We start from the raw sequence: 13,684 nt of genomic DNA, 5'->3' as shown, positions 1-13,684 counted from the left end.
AAACTTTAGCTAAAGTACAAACCGAGGTCTTGGAAACTGAATTTTAAAATATCTCACTTAAGTATTCTATAACAGAATAGTGTGTATGTAGTGATATGTGTATTTATGATAAGTAGATGCAGGTATGGGTAGAAGTAAAGTTGCATAATTTTTCATTATTTTTATAAGAAATAAGGTCATATAAATATAATGAGCACTTGTTTTATATCAATATTAATGAATAAGTTATAAAAAAATCTGTTTTGACAATTGTATCGTGTATCGATGATGTTGATGAAAAAATCTATATAAACAAGTTAATGTGATAAGAATTTGAATTCAAATTTGGTTAAAATTATGCTGTTTATTTAGTCAAAAATACGTTAGTATAGAATTATTAAAAACAACTTTTTTTTAATAAAATCACAATTCCCTTTCTTTTTTTTTTACGTTGCTAATTGACTTTATATGTTTTCGCATTTCAAGTAATTGCTTAATTGAAGATGTATTAACGAAGTCTTATATCTTATTAATTAATAAACACCATTAAGCTACAGCGCAAACTTTTGAAAGGAGAAATTATGTAACAATAAGCAAACAGAATTATTCGAAGCTGCTAAAGGCGCTCACTTTAAGAGTAAAGGGGTTTTAACGTGTTCTAATTTAAACGAAGCAGCCATAGCGAAGTTCCATAACCCATACCATTATCTTTAATTTCAATTTGCAGTTTAGCCGTACTCGCCCCTATTAAGTACTCAACCCATTAGACCGTTATCCGTTCGGTATCGTAGAGTTTTAGTCAAATGAAGGTCTCATTTATACGAGTGTACGGTTATCTACGTTATCCATCGATTAAGGCAATTGAAAGCACATTAAGCCCTCTGTTAAGACATTTACGGGTATCGCGATTTATGAACGTTAAGGAGGATTTGTTGTTCCGTAAAAGATTTTTTGTACGATAAATTAGTGTACAGTCAGTAAAATTTATGTGAAAGACGGCAAGGTACGTTCAATTACTGTTAAACAAAAATAGGGCAAAACGAACGTAGTTCAGTATTTCCAACATTGATTATTTTATCTGTAAACATTCTGTAGCTGTATCTGCTATATATAATAAAGAGTTTTCAACTTAAAAATGTTTTAAATGTTTCAATAATGAATGAAACTATTTACTGACCGTGATCGTTTATTTAAGTGATATTATTGGGTTTTACGCTTGACGCTTTAAATGAGTATTAAATTTTTTATCTTAATTATTGATCTGATAATTAACAAATTAGGAGATCGAAAAATTTTTCATACCATTAAGTTATGACTACTTAACTACTGAACACATTTGTATCCAATTTTGTATGTATCTGTAATTTGGTCCAACTTGGGAGGTAGGGTAGTTTTTATCTGAATTGGATCCGGTAGGTGGCGCTGCTATCAGTATGTAGCTCCGTAACTACTTAACCAATTTTTATCAAATTTTGTAAGCAACTGTAATTTGGTCTAACTTGGAAGATATGGTAGTTTTTATCTCAATTGGACCCGATAGGTGGCGTTGCTATCGTTATGTAACTCCGGAGCTACTGAACCAATTTTTATCAAATTTTGTAAGCATCTGTGATTTGATTCAACTTGTTAATTATAATGAATTTAAATTGTTAAAAATAATTTTCATTAAAATAGGTAATAGAAAAATTAAATTGTTAAAATAATTTTCATTGTTAACGCCCACCCCGCCTAATCTTTATCGGGGATTAGTTATCATAAAATCCGCTCATTGATCATTTTTAAATGGATTCGATAGGAGCTATAGTTTAAAAACGGGAATTTTCCATTGTTAACGACACCGCAACCCCTTTGGGGGTGGAATTTCTTAAAATCTGTTCTTAGCTGACCTCTACTCAGCAAAAGGAATATTCCTACCAAATTTCAAGTCTCTTTAGTTATAGGCAATATGCGAGACATATAATACAGACGTGATGTTTTTATATACAAAAATGTATGTGTATCAAAAGCAGCTACTAAACTAATTAGTCACGTATGTCTAGATCTCCCTAATCACGGGTTATGTACTCGTACGTTTACTTTTTTATATAGTTACATTCATACAAGCTCGAATTTAACATTGAAATATATATAATAAAAAAATATAGCTGATACATTAAGATATAAGACTGCTGTGATGTGGATATCCTAACTGGATAAACAGCAATATTATAAACGAGAAAGAGGCCTACGTGTCCGCCTTATCGTGACGAGGGTGCCTTATTTACATTCCAAAGAAACGTTTCTGATGCGGAAATATATTTACTATGAAAACACAATGTTCCGAATAAAGCTATATGAAGTTAAAGTACATAAAATAATAAACAACTTGTAGACTGCTACATTACTGATGTTTTTACTTGCAAAACAGAATGTAGAAAAGAGTCAAAATTCAAAGACAATAAAATATTTGTTATATTAAATATACAAATTAATAAAATAATGATTCATATTCATAGCCGTCACAAGCAATACGCCCCTTGAGCATTCAAAGTCTAGACGGTCTTTGAAATACTGTAAATATTTGCTTCGCTTACAATGTAAAATATTCGGATAGAAAATTGAATGGAAAATAGATTTTCAATCGAATAGAAAATCGACTAACAATCGAATACAAAATTGATTTTTTACGGAACTTTTAATCGAATGGAAAATCGATTTTCAATCGAATAGAGATTCGAATAGAAAATCGAATAGAATAGAACAGAATGGAATAGAATGGAATAGCGCAGTGATAAAATAAATAAATTTTTAATATAAAAGTAATTTAAGTAACTCCACATTTTCACTCAAATTTTTACACTCAATTTTTTTTATTCGCATACTTATTGTTATTTTCACAAATGGTACCAAAAAATGTTACTAATTTATTAGTTTTGACATTTTTTTCTCAAACACTAAAGGGAGGGGGCGCCACTATCAAGTTTTTGCCCCGGATCTACGATTTTTTAGAACCGAGGGGGAACTGCAATATAGTAAATTATTTTATTTACTGTTTGATAAGAAAGAGTTACAGGGTATACAATTAATTATGCAAATTTTATTTATATATACTGCAATCTGTTGTGTGCTGTATATTGTAAAGGATCTGGCTGGATAAACAAATACCTAGTAATTTACACAGAGTCAAGTTAGTACTTTTGTTTTGTTAATTTTTTCCATCTTCTAAATTCTTTTGATTCCTGAAGCTAAACAACACATCATTTTATAGCATCTCTTTAGATTTAGAAACCTTTATTTAAAGTAAAAAAATATGTTTAAGACATATTTTTTTAAACAATGCTGCTAACAAGAAAATAGTAATAAAATATATATATATACAGAAATGAGACAGTTTTACATGAAAAAATGACCATTGGTACTTTTGTGAAGTGATTAAAACATTTTGTCTGTATTGCTGATGCAACTAAAAAGTTATATATGATTTTTTTTTATTATAACTAGGTCAACAAACAAGCGCACAGCTCATCTGATGATAAGTGACTACCGTAGCATATGTCTGCAACATCAGAAGCATTGGAAAGGAGTTGCCGACCCTACCCTTAATTGTCACCTTACTCACCAACAGGAACACAACACTGCTTGAAACAGTATTCCTTCATGGAAAAAGAGGCCTATGCCCAGCTGTGGGATGTTACAGGCTGAAGCGAATTTAATTTTACTACGGAGTCGACGGTATTACGACAAATCTGGAGCATGTCGAATACGGAAAACGACGAATACGGAACAAACGATTTTAAATAGTTTAGTTGGGGCCCTCGTGTATATTTTGCTTTAGGACCTTTGGTTACCTAGCTACGCCACTAAACCTTACCTAAACCTATCATCACCTACGAAACATTCAGACAGAGAGGATTCAATATGAACTGCAAAATTTGAATTTCAAGAGATATGCAAAGTGTAACCGATCTCAGATCTAACTTCGGTTTGTTGAGTGACGGAGATATTGTATCAATCGTTGCAAAAAGAGCTTGTTAATTAAAGTAAGTTTATTATGTCCATGTGAATAAATTGAGAGTAAATGTATGTTTAAATATTATATATATAATATAGTAACACAACTGATACACTATTAATATGATAAGATACACATAACAGACAAGAGTTGATGAGACAACAGGCGCTCGAAGTATCGATACTATCACAATATGAAATATTGTCACATTGTTTTCGCAAAATCAAATATCTTGAAGGTCGTTCAAAGACAAAGAGTCAAATTGAAAATTAAAATCTGTATATAATAAGTACAATGTTCCGACAAATATTCATCGGAGATTGTTATCTTCCGTTATTTTCATCACAAAAGGAAACTACGAAGAAAGAGATATGCAAAAGAGCACTCGACAACGCAAATACTTTCGTTAATTGATCATTACTGTGATATTTGTAAAGGAAAAGGAATAAATTTGTATATATTAGATATCGGTAGTTCTCTCTGACAATACTGCTTTATTAAGATTTACATGCTTTATTATGATTTATAGCCTTATTTTATGTCTGAACTACCAGTTTCCCGCGACTTCGCTCGCTTAGAAATTTATAATATTTACTAAGAGCGTATAATCATTATATTACAACAAATAAAGCAACGACGGTTTGCGGGCTCGATTCCCGCTCGGAGTGGATATTTTTATTTGTACAAATATGTCTGTCTCGTTTGGGTGTCTATCTTTGCAGCCTACATGGACAGACATCCCGGAGGAAGAGACCTTTACTTAGCTTCAGAATAGGATATTACTGCTGATTGATGGAAATTTTATTTGAATAGCTTACAGCTTACAATAACTATATCTAATACTGAATAGAAAACTAAAAAGCTTATAATAAGCTACTACAAGCTGCCTACTAATCGTGATGAAATTTTCAGCACTGAATTCAAAGATATTCTGACCTTTGCATCGCAGTATATTTATGAAAATATTGTGTATCCTCGTATAAATACGTATTTGTTTATTAGTCGTAGTGACCGACATGCCTTAAATAATATAACACACGAAACGCCACATAGTTAGATTTCCTGAATGACGGCTTAGAAAAATAAGTCATTCCATTATAGGAATATTTATTTGATATATAATAAGATTAAGTTTAAAAAAGCACTAAGCGAACTTTGTGTCAAAAAAGCTTATTACGATATCAATGATACCTTAACGATGAAAAGGCATGGGACTGAATTAGGCTTGATAAGGCTGTCTCTATATCCCGCCCTGTCATTAGATATATTTCCAAATATTGTTAGCAGGTGGCTTGTGGTAATTTCGGCACACACGATTGGCTGTCTCGTCTTTGTCCTGGTCATTTCTAGGACATAATTTCTTATATAACGACCTTAAATTTGGAAAAGAGTACCGAGAATTTTTTCCTCCGGCTTTTGTTCCTCTCGCCAAGCACTAGATTCCAAGTAGGTTGAGTAATTTGTTGTAATATTTAATAAAGCCGATGACATTACAGATAAGCGATGCCTGTCGAGACAGATAAAAAATGTTATTTACTGCATAACACTGGGTATATTACCTAAGTTTGTCATGTACCTAATGTTAATAATATAGCAATTTCGAATCGTTACCATTACTCTTTTTTTTAATGTATATTTTCTGACATTCGTTAAGTTTGTGTAATCACCTTATGGCAAAATAAATATTTTCATTTCAATTACCACATATTGAAATTTAACTATCATTTACACGTCTTAATATTTTTAACCTATTTTATCAACTTTTCAATTATGAAAATTCGAATTTGTAAATAAAAATCAAATTTGTATTCTCGGATCGTAAACCTCAACTTTTATATTTACAATTTGCCTTGTTTTATTTACTTTTCCATTTCACGATTTCCATAATACGACCCGTATTATGTTTGTAAGCTTACTTGCATTACATATTATGAAAATGATAATGTATTTATTAACTGTTCGGTTACATTTACCTAATTATAATCATTTTATCTCTTATGAAACCGCTAATATTATCTTAATTAAGGCAGCTTAAGGTTATGTTATGTGATAATAAATTGACCTATATAGATATGTAGATACATAGATATAGATAGATTAACATTACATCTCAAACTCTCATGATATATGCAAATACATGTAAATAGTAACCGCTCTGGTGTAGTGGTGTGAGAAGTACCTAAAACACGGACAGTTTGCGGGTTCGATTCCCGCTAGGAGTGGATATTTGTATTTGTACAAATATTTGTTTCTCGTTAGGACAAACAGTCCTTGTGGGTCTTCCAAGCGTACCTCGGAGAGCGATCGTTTCTCATAGTCGGGAATATATCCGCCAACCCGCATTGGAGGAGCCTGGTGGATTACGCTCTGATCCTTCTCCTACCTGGGGAAACAGGTCCATGCCCAGCAGTAAGATAGTACAGGCTGAAGCGAAGGCCGTAGCGTTATATTTTTTACGAAACTAAATTATTGATTGAAACATCCTATTATTCTATTCGTAAGCAATGTCCACTTTTACTACCAAAATAACTGCCTGTGTCGATTTTTTTTTTTTTTTTTTTTTTTATGTCACTACGTCGGCAAACAAGCGTACGGCTCACCTGATGGCAAGCAACTACCGCAGCCTATAGACACTCGCAACACCAGAAGCATCGCAAGCGCGTTGCCGACCCAATCCCCAATCCCCCAGGAGCTCTGGTCACCTAACTCACCAACAGGAACACAATACTGCTTGAAAACAGTAATATTTAGCTGTGATCTTCTGTAAGGTCGAGGTACTACCCCAGTCGGGCTGCTCCATATTTTGAGCAGGAAATTCCTGCTGTGCCCTACCTCAGTTGCGATTTCATTTCAAATAAATTCCATTATATGTCTTATCACATTTTGGTACTATTATTTTTTGTTCAGAAAAAATATAATTAAAATGTAAAATTTTATTTATAAAAGCCTCTAAAATCTTTTGTAAATATGACGACCTATTTTTCACGAAAACACGTTATAAATGTAACTAGTATTGCCTGTTCGTTTGATGTTTTTATTAGAAGAATTATTCCCCCTTGAGACTATAAATATATCTTCTTTATCCTTCACTTCACATGACAGCTCTGTTACGTTTTTATAAGTTGAGGCGTACCTATTTTTTTATTTTTTCTAATCAAATGTTACAATGATTATTAAAAGTTAATGAATACAATCGGTGTCACTTTGGTGCTCTCTGACACGCAGTATAATTAAAAAAATACCATTATAAAAATAAAATAAAAACTAATTAAAAAATAGTTTCGAATTACTTACTTTCCATAGGAAAAGAAGGCAACAACAACAATGTTAAGTATGACTACAGATCAATCAAAATGTTCGTGTATGCCTTTTTATCGTTCTATTATATAATAGGAGTATCATTTAAATATAATAAGCTCATGAGATTGCATTAACGTGTAATAGGTCCATATAAGTAGTATTGATTGGAAACAAGAATAAAAGAAAAACAATTTACATTAGTGTCTCGTGTGACTTCACACAATTATTGTTCTGCTGTGTCATTCTTTACGTTTCATTAACTCTCCATTGTCTGTGTAATTATTTTCAGGACTGTTTATTTTCATGCTATTGTTTTTTTGTGGCATAGATTTCAAATCAATTTAATAACAAACTTTAGGTTTATATAGTGTTATGTTGTGTGGTATCCCTACAAAACATGTGACACAATTTTAAAATAAAGTTCCTTTTGTCACCTTTTTCTTTTACTATCTTAAGTTTTAAGTATAATCCCGTAACATAAGTCATTAAAATAGATATTTGATACTTCGGTTATAATTATCATAATACACTCGGTTCTTGATTGATCACTTAGTAAAATACTAATAATGATTAAATTACGCGAGGACAATAGTTCATCATAGCCATTCGATATGCCTATTAATTTATGATCTATAACTAACCAGTAATTACAGCTTTGTCAATGGTTGTAATTGCTATTGTATACTGTCTAAAATGATAATTTATATTGTTGAGGTATTAAGTAGATATTAATGTTAAATTAAAGAAAAACGTCCGAATAATTTGAAAGTTTCAATATTGTTGAGAATTCATTAACACAAGTGACAAAACAGGACCTCGGTGAGGTCCAGTGGAATTAACAACTTTTAAAATCCAATTATTCTCCCAACTTTGCTGAGTTACAACAAATTACTTTTAATTTTATTCCGTATACGAATGGAATCGCTGACAAGCTTAATTTTTCTCAGTAATTATTTATTATATATAACTTACAAGGAGAGACTTAATAATAAATATAACATTTTAATCAATTTCTAGACAACAATTAGGTTGAATTACATAATGCACATTGAAATGAATTTAAATGTAATACCGAAAAATAACAGTAGGTATATCGTGACTGTGTTCTCCTTACTAAGTAAAAAAAAAATGTTAATAAATTAAAATAGTTGTTTTGCTCGTATGCGGGCCAATTTTAAGTAGTTTTAGTGGTAACGACGTTATTTTATAAAATATTTTAAAAAAAGAACTCTTTCTTTTTGTATTTTTTTACTATGTATGCTAACTCAGAACTTTTTACTGGATGGACCGATTTTGATAATTCTTATTTTAATCGAAAGCTGATACGTGTTTTGTCCATTTAAATTTGTATTGAAATCTGATTACTACTTTTTGAGTAATATTTGAAAACACGCATTTACTTCATCATTTATTTTTCGTCTACGTTGAATTACTTGTCGATGTAATTGAAGTCGTTTTTTTCCGTTTGCGAGCATACACAATTATTTACTTTAATAGTCATAAGTATAACTTATGATAAAAAATACTCTTTATTTTCGTTAATAGTAAAAATATTTACGCCACGGTTCACTTAAACCGAAAATAAAATCATTATATCAAAAATTTCGATCTAGCGAGTACATCGTTCCATAGCTTAATTTGGCTAGAGCGCCGACACGGTCAGTCTGAGACGCGGGATCGCGAACCCCGCTGGAGCGGTCAATTTTTGACATGATATTCAAAAATGTTTAGTAAAAACATTTTTTGGTTATTATGTTAATATTAATATTTAGAATTGTTGTCTACTGAATTAAGCTTAATTATTTTTTTTTAAACTTGAGTTTGATTGTATCACGAATTTAAACACTAAATAATTATACAAATTATTTGAATTTAGTACTTTATTTATAACAATATTTTTACTAATAATAATTTTCTTTGTATGAATACATAATGAACCAAAATAATACAATAGTTAAATATTTATAGTTTTGATTTAATTGTTTATAAATTATGAATTAAAAAAAATCTAGATATGTATTAATATATCTATGCAAATTAAGGAATATTATTCTGTAATGGATCAAATACAATATCAGGTATATACATATAAGTATTAGTTTGTACTACATGCCTTTTTTAGATAACTAGGTTAGCAAATACTCATCTGGTGGTTAGCGATTACCGTAGCTTATAGACGTCGACAACACCATAGGCATCGCAAGCGTGTTGCCGACCCTTCCCCCAATTCCCCCCAGGAGTTCTGGTCACCTTTATTATCAACAGGAACACAACACTGCTTAAAAGTAGTTTTGTTAGGCTGTGGTCTTCTATAAGGTCGAGGTACTACCCCAGTTGGGCTGCTCCATATTATGAGCAGGAAATTTCCTGCTGTGCCCTACCTTAGTTAGTTGTTTATGCTCATAATACCCTATATATTAAATGGGTAACCATTTCAGATACCATTGGTTTTTAAGAATAAGAAAGGTAACAAAACTATACGATCTCGATAAAAGTGTACAAGTTTGTAGCTCTTGAAATGGTAAAGTTAAGCAAGTTCAAGTTTTAAAGGAATACTCACTTGCATTTACAAAATTTTCAATAGAGGAAATATCACGAGTAAACTCACATAAAAGGTATCTAACTGCGCTCTGGGGGCCAGAAAGGGGCCAAGAAAAGGAGCCGAGGAAGATAAAACTGGTTATTTATTTTATAGAGCTGCAGTAAATGCGGTATCGAAGTTTACATATTGTTCTAAAGGTCTCGGGAGAGAATTTATTGCTTCGCTTAAACATTATTGGTTTCATCATGGAAGCTATTATACCTTTTATTACTATAGTGATACTACTTTTTATTACGTTACGTATATTTTTCAACAAATAATTCCTTACTTTAATGAATTTGAATTTATGTCGCTTCGAACTGAAGAATGTACGTTGTGTGAAACCGTAAAAATTTACTCGACAGTAACATTTTTATCTTGGTCGTGATCCTGTTTCAGTAATCCTTAAACAAATAAAACCACTTCAAACATTGTACCGAAATTTTATGTACGTGGACCAAAGCACAGGGATAAACTTTTAATATTGATGTAAATATTGATGTAATCGTTTAAAGTTGAGCAAGATCTAATAGTTGTTTTTGAGTTTTCTCTAATAATTTTCCCTTTTTATTATTATACTTTTTAATTTAAATAGACGTTGGTTTATTCATTTATTTTTGAAAAAAATCACCATTGCATAGAAATTTAATTGTGAATAAAGGCTTTTGTCTTTCTATTATCACGATTTTATAGAATTAATAATTAATTGTAAAATATACTTATTTTATGAATTTTTTACAGCACAAAATACATATATGTTATATTTTTATCTTCCTAAGTAGACTGATGCCGCGTTGGCGCAACGGTTACAGTCATGGATTGTACCTGTTGCGCTGGCGGTTGCGGGTTCGATCCCCACACATGACAAACATTTGTATTGGCCATACAGGTGTTTGCCGTGGTCTGGGTGTTTGTGCAGTCCTTGTGGGTCCCCCCACCGTGCCTCGGAGAACACGTTAAGCCGTCGGTCCCGGTTGTTACCATGTACACCTGATAGCGATCGTTACTCATAGTAGGGAATATATCCGCCAACCCACATTGGAGCAGCGTAGTGGATTAAGCTCTGATCCTTTTCCTACATGGGGAAAGAAGCCTATGCCCAGTAGTGGGATATTACAGGCTGAAGCGTAAGTAGACTGTTTATCGCAAATAATATATACCATAATTATATAAGAAATACTCACAGTTAATTATCCCGTTAGTACCACCTACAAAAACATTAAAAGTAATTGATGTTCAGAAGTTCGAATCGTTATACACTCAACGAAAATGTTGACCAAAGATTGCTTTTAAGATAATGAAAGTGACTTAAAAGGGTCCAATAGATATTTAAAAGACATTAGAATTTGTCGTTATCATTTACGATTTTAGCAAGAAAAAATTATATAAGTTATTCTAGCGATTCTAAACGATTGAATCCTAATGAGATCTGACTTTTTATTATTGTCTTATTTCAGAGAACAAAATGTTTTTGAAGCGTTAAGTCAGGTAAATGAGAAAATAATGTAATCATGGAAATAAAAAATGTACGTTTTAATTCGCGTAAAATATTATTATTGTAATGTTGTATTAGAAAACAAAGTACGAAGATTGACTTGCATATATCTATTCAAATAATTTAACAAGTTTTACATATTATCACTTAAGCTCCCATGGGTATTACGTTACACGTTTTATTTGAACTAGTTTCTAAACATACTTCAGTATGCGTAAATATTTACGTAGACGTAAAAGATCTCATTATTATTCAATACACTCAAAACCAAACAGACGTTTGATCCACCCCTGTATATAACATGAAGCGAAAACTTTAGAAGGGGTATTTGCTAAGTGAAATTCTATTGCACATATATTTTAAAATAAATACACAAAACGCTATGTCATAAAAATTCTACTATACATATTTAATTTATTGATTCATCCTGTAACATCCTACTGCTGGACGTTGGCCACTTTTTCCATATATAAGCCCTACTCCACTGCGTGTTGACGAATACATTTTTTACTCTCATCGTATATAATGATGACTATCGGGTGTCTTCAATAACAACCGCGACCGACAGCTTAATGGAAGGTGGAGAGACCGACAAGGCCGGAAATCCAGACTGAAAAAAAATTATCACACAAATATATTTTTATATTCACTCCAAGCGGGAATCGAACTCGCGACCGCCGTTGTGCAGACGCCAACACGTCTGCGTCTTCGTTGAAAAGGACTAGAAAGCTACGGTAAACGCTTACCATCAGGTGAGCTGTACGCTTGTTTGCCGACTTAAGTCAATGAAATATCTAAAACTTAGTATGGTTTGCTCCAATTATTTCATATAGAATAATAAAAAAATAATGACTTAAAAACTTCACATTTTTATTGTTCAATTAATTCACGATTGCGTGGATTTATGGAGTAACAAAGAGGAAGTAGAGTGGCCAAATTACGGACCCTAGGGTTTGGAGTGGGTCCGCCTGAAGTAATCCTTGACGTTGGTTAACTATATCCAGTTACAAAATTTAATTGTTTTTTACTTTGTTCATGGGTAGGAAAATAAATAATAGGTAACCAAAATCCTTGTAACAGTACTTAAAACAGCACTTTTAATTTCGACTACATCAACAATAACTTAAAGCTATTTTTAGGAATATTATATAATAGAAATTAGATTTCTATCCTACTATATTATAAACGCGAAAGTTTGTATGTATGGATGTATGGATGTTTGTTCCTCTTTCATGCAAAAACCACCGAATGGATTTTAATGAAAGCTTACAGTAATATAGCTTATACATTAAAATAACACATAGGCTATAATTTTTAAAGATAGTGTGTGAATTGTTCAACATATAACGAAATTTTTTCAAGTTACTCGGAAAAAATCTGCTATTTCTGAGCTATTCTGGCGTACGCTGCAAAAACTGTAGACATCACGTATATAATGTATAGGAGAAATGTTTATCTCAATTAGTCCTACAAAAAAGTCCGCGACAGCATATATGTATCTATCTTTTATGAGTAAGCCATTATCGCAAATACAGTGAACCATAAATACAATAAAAATTGATAATATATTTTTAATGCAAATTTGGTAGTAACAAATTGATTTTTATATCGCAGAACCAATTTTGATAAATTTTGGCACATTGAGACGATTATAAACTACTCGTAGTACTAATGCAGCACAGACGAAGTCGCGGGCACCAGCTAGTATTGAATAAAGCTAATAGCTTAGTTAATCCATGTTTTGAAATTGATGGAACGAAAGTAACAGGTTGTTATTAATGCTATGCTATGCTATTTAGGACTTTTATTATTTTTTATTTAGGATTGCAATGGATGGGTAATATATGTATAAAACTATGATGAAATATATATAAATATTGGTAGCCCCAATAAGCATCGTTTGGTCTGGTTCTATTATTATTGTACGTAGAGCAATTGCAAAAGTGAACTTTCCATTACTTTACTCTGCGTGGTTGATATCTTAACCTTACCGAAGCTTAAGCAAGATAAACAATTACTTGTTCTATTTTTATACTAATTTTAACTATTAAATTATACTTAAATTGTATAGCAAACGGGTCAATTTTTCATGCGCATTCTTGTAATAACAAAATAATTATTTAGAAGTTTTAAAGAAATAAAGTATATTGTCACTGTTTGTTTAATATTACTTTACGATTTGAGTGATATTGTGCTTTCGTTTACTTATACTGTAGTATGCCAGACAAATTAGAATAAATATTATGTTTGAAACATTATCACCTAACTTATTTTTAACTACCTATCATAACTCTAACATTATTATAATCTTTTTAATCAATTTTACCTTTGTTTTCAA

The sequence above is a fragment of the Melitaea cinxia genome, chromosome 14 (genome assembly GCF_905220565.1).
Source record: "Melitaea cinxia chromosome 14, ilMelCinx1.1, whole genome shotgun sequence".
Lineage (NCBI taxonomy): Eukaryota > Metazoa > Arthropoda > Insecta > Lepidoptera > Nymphalidae > Melitaea > Melitaea cinxia.
This window is presented reverse-complemented; position numbering follows the sequence as displayed.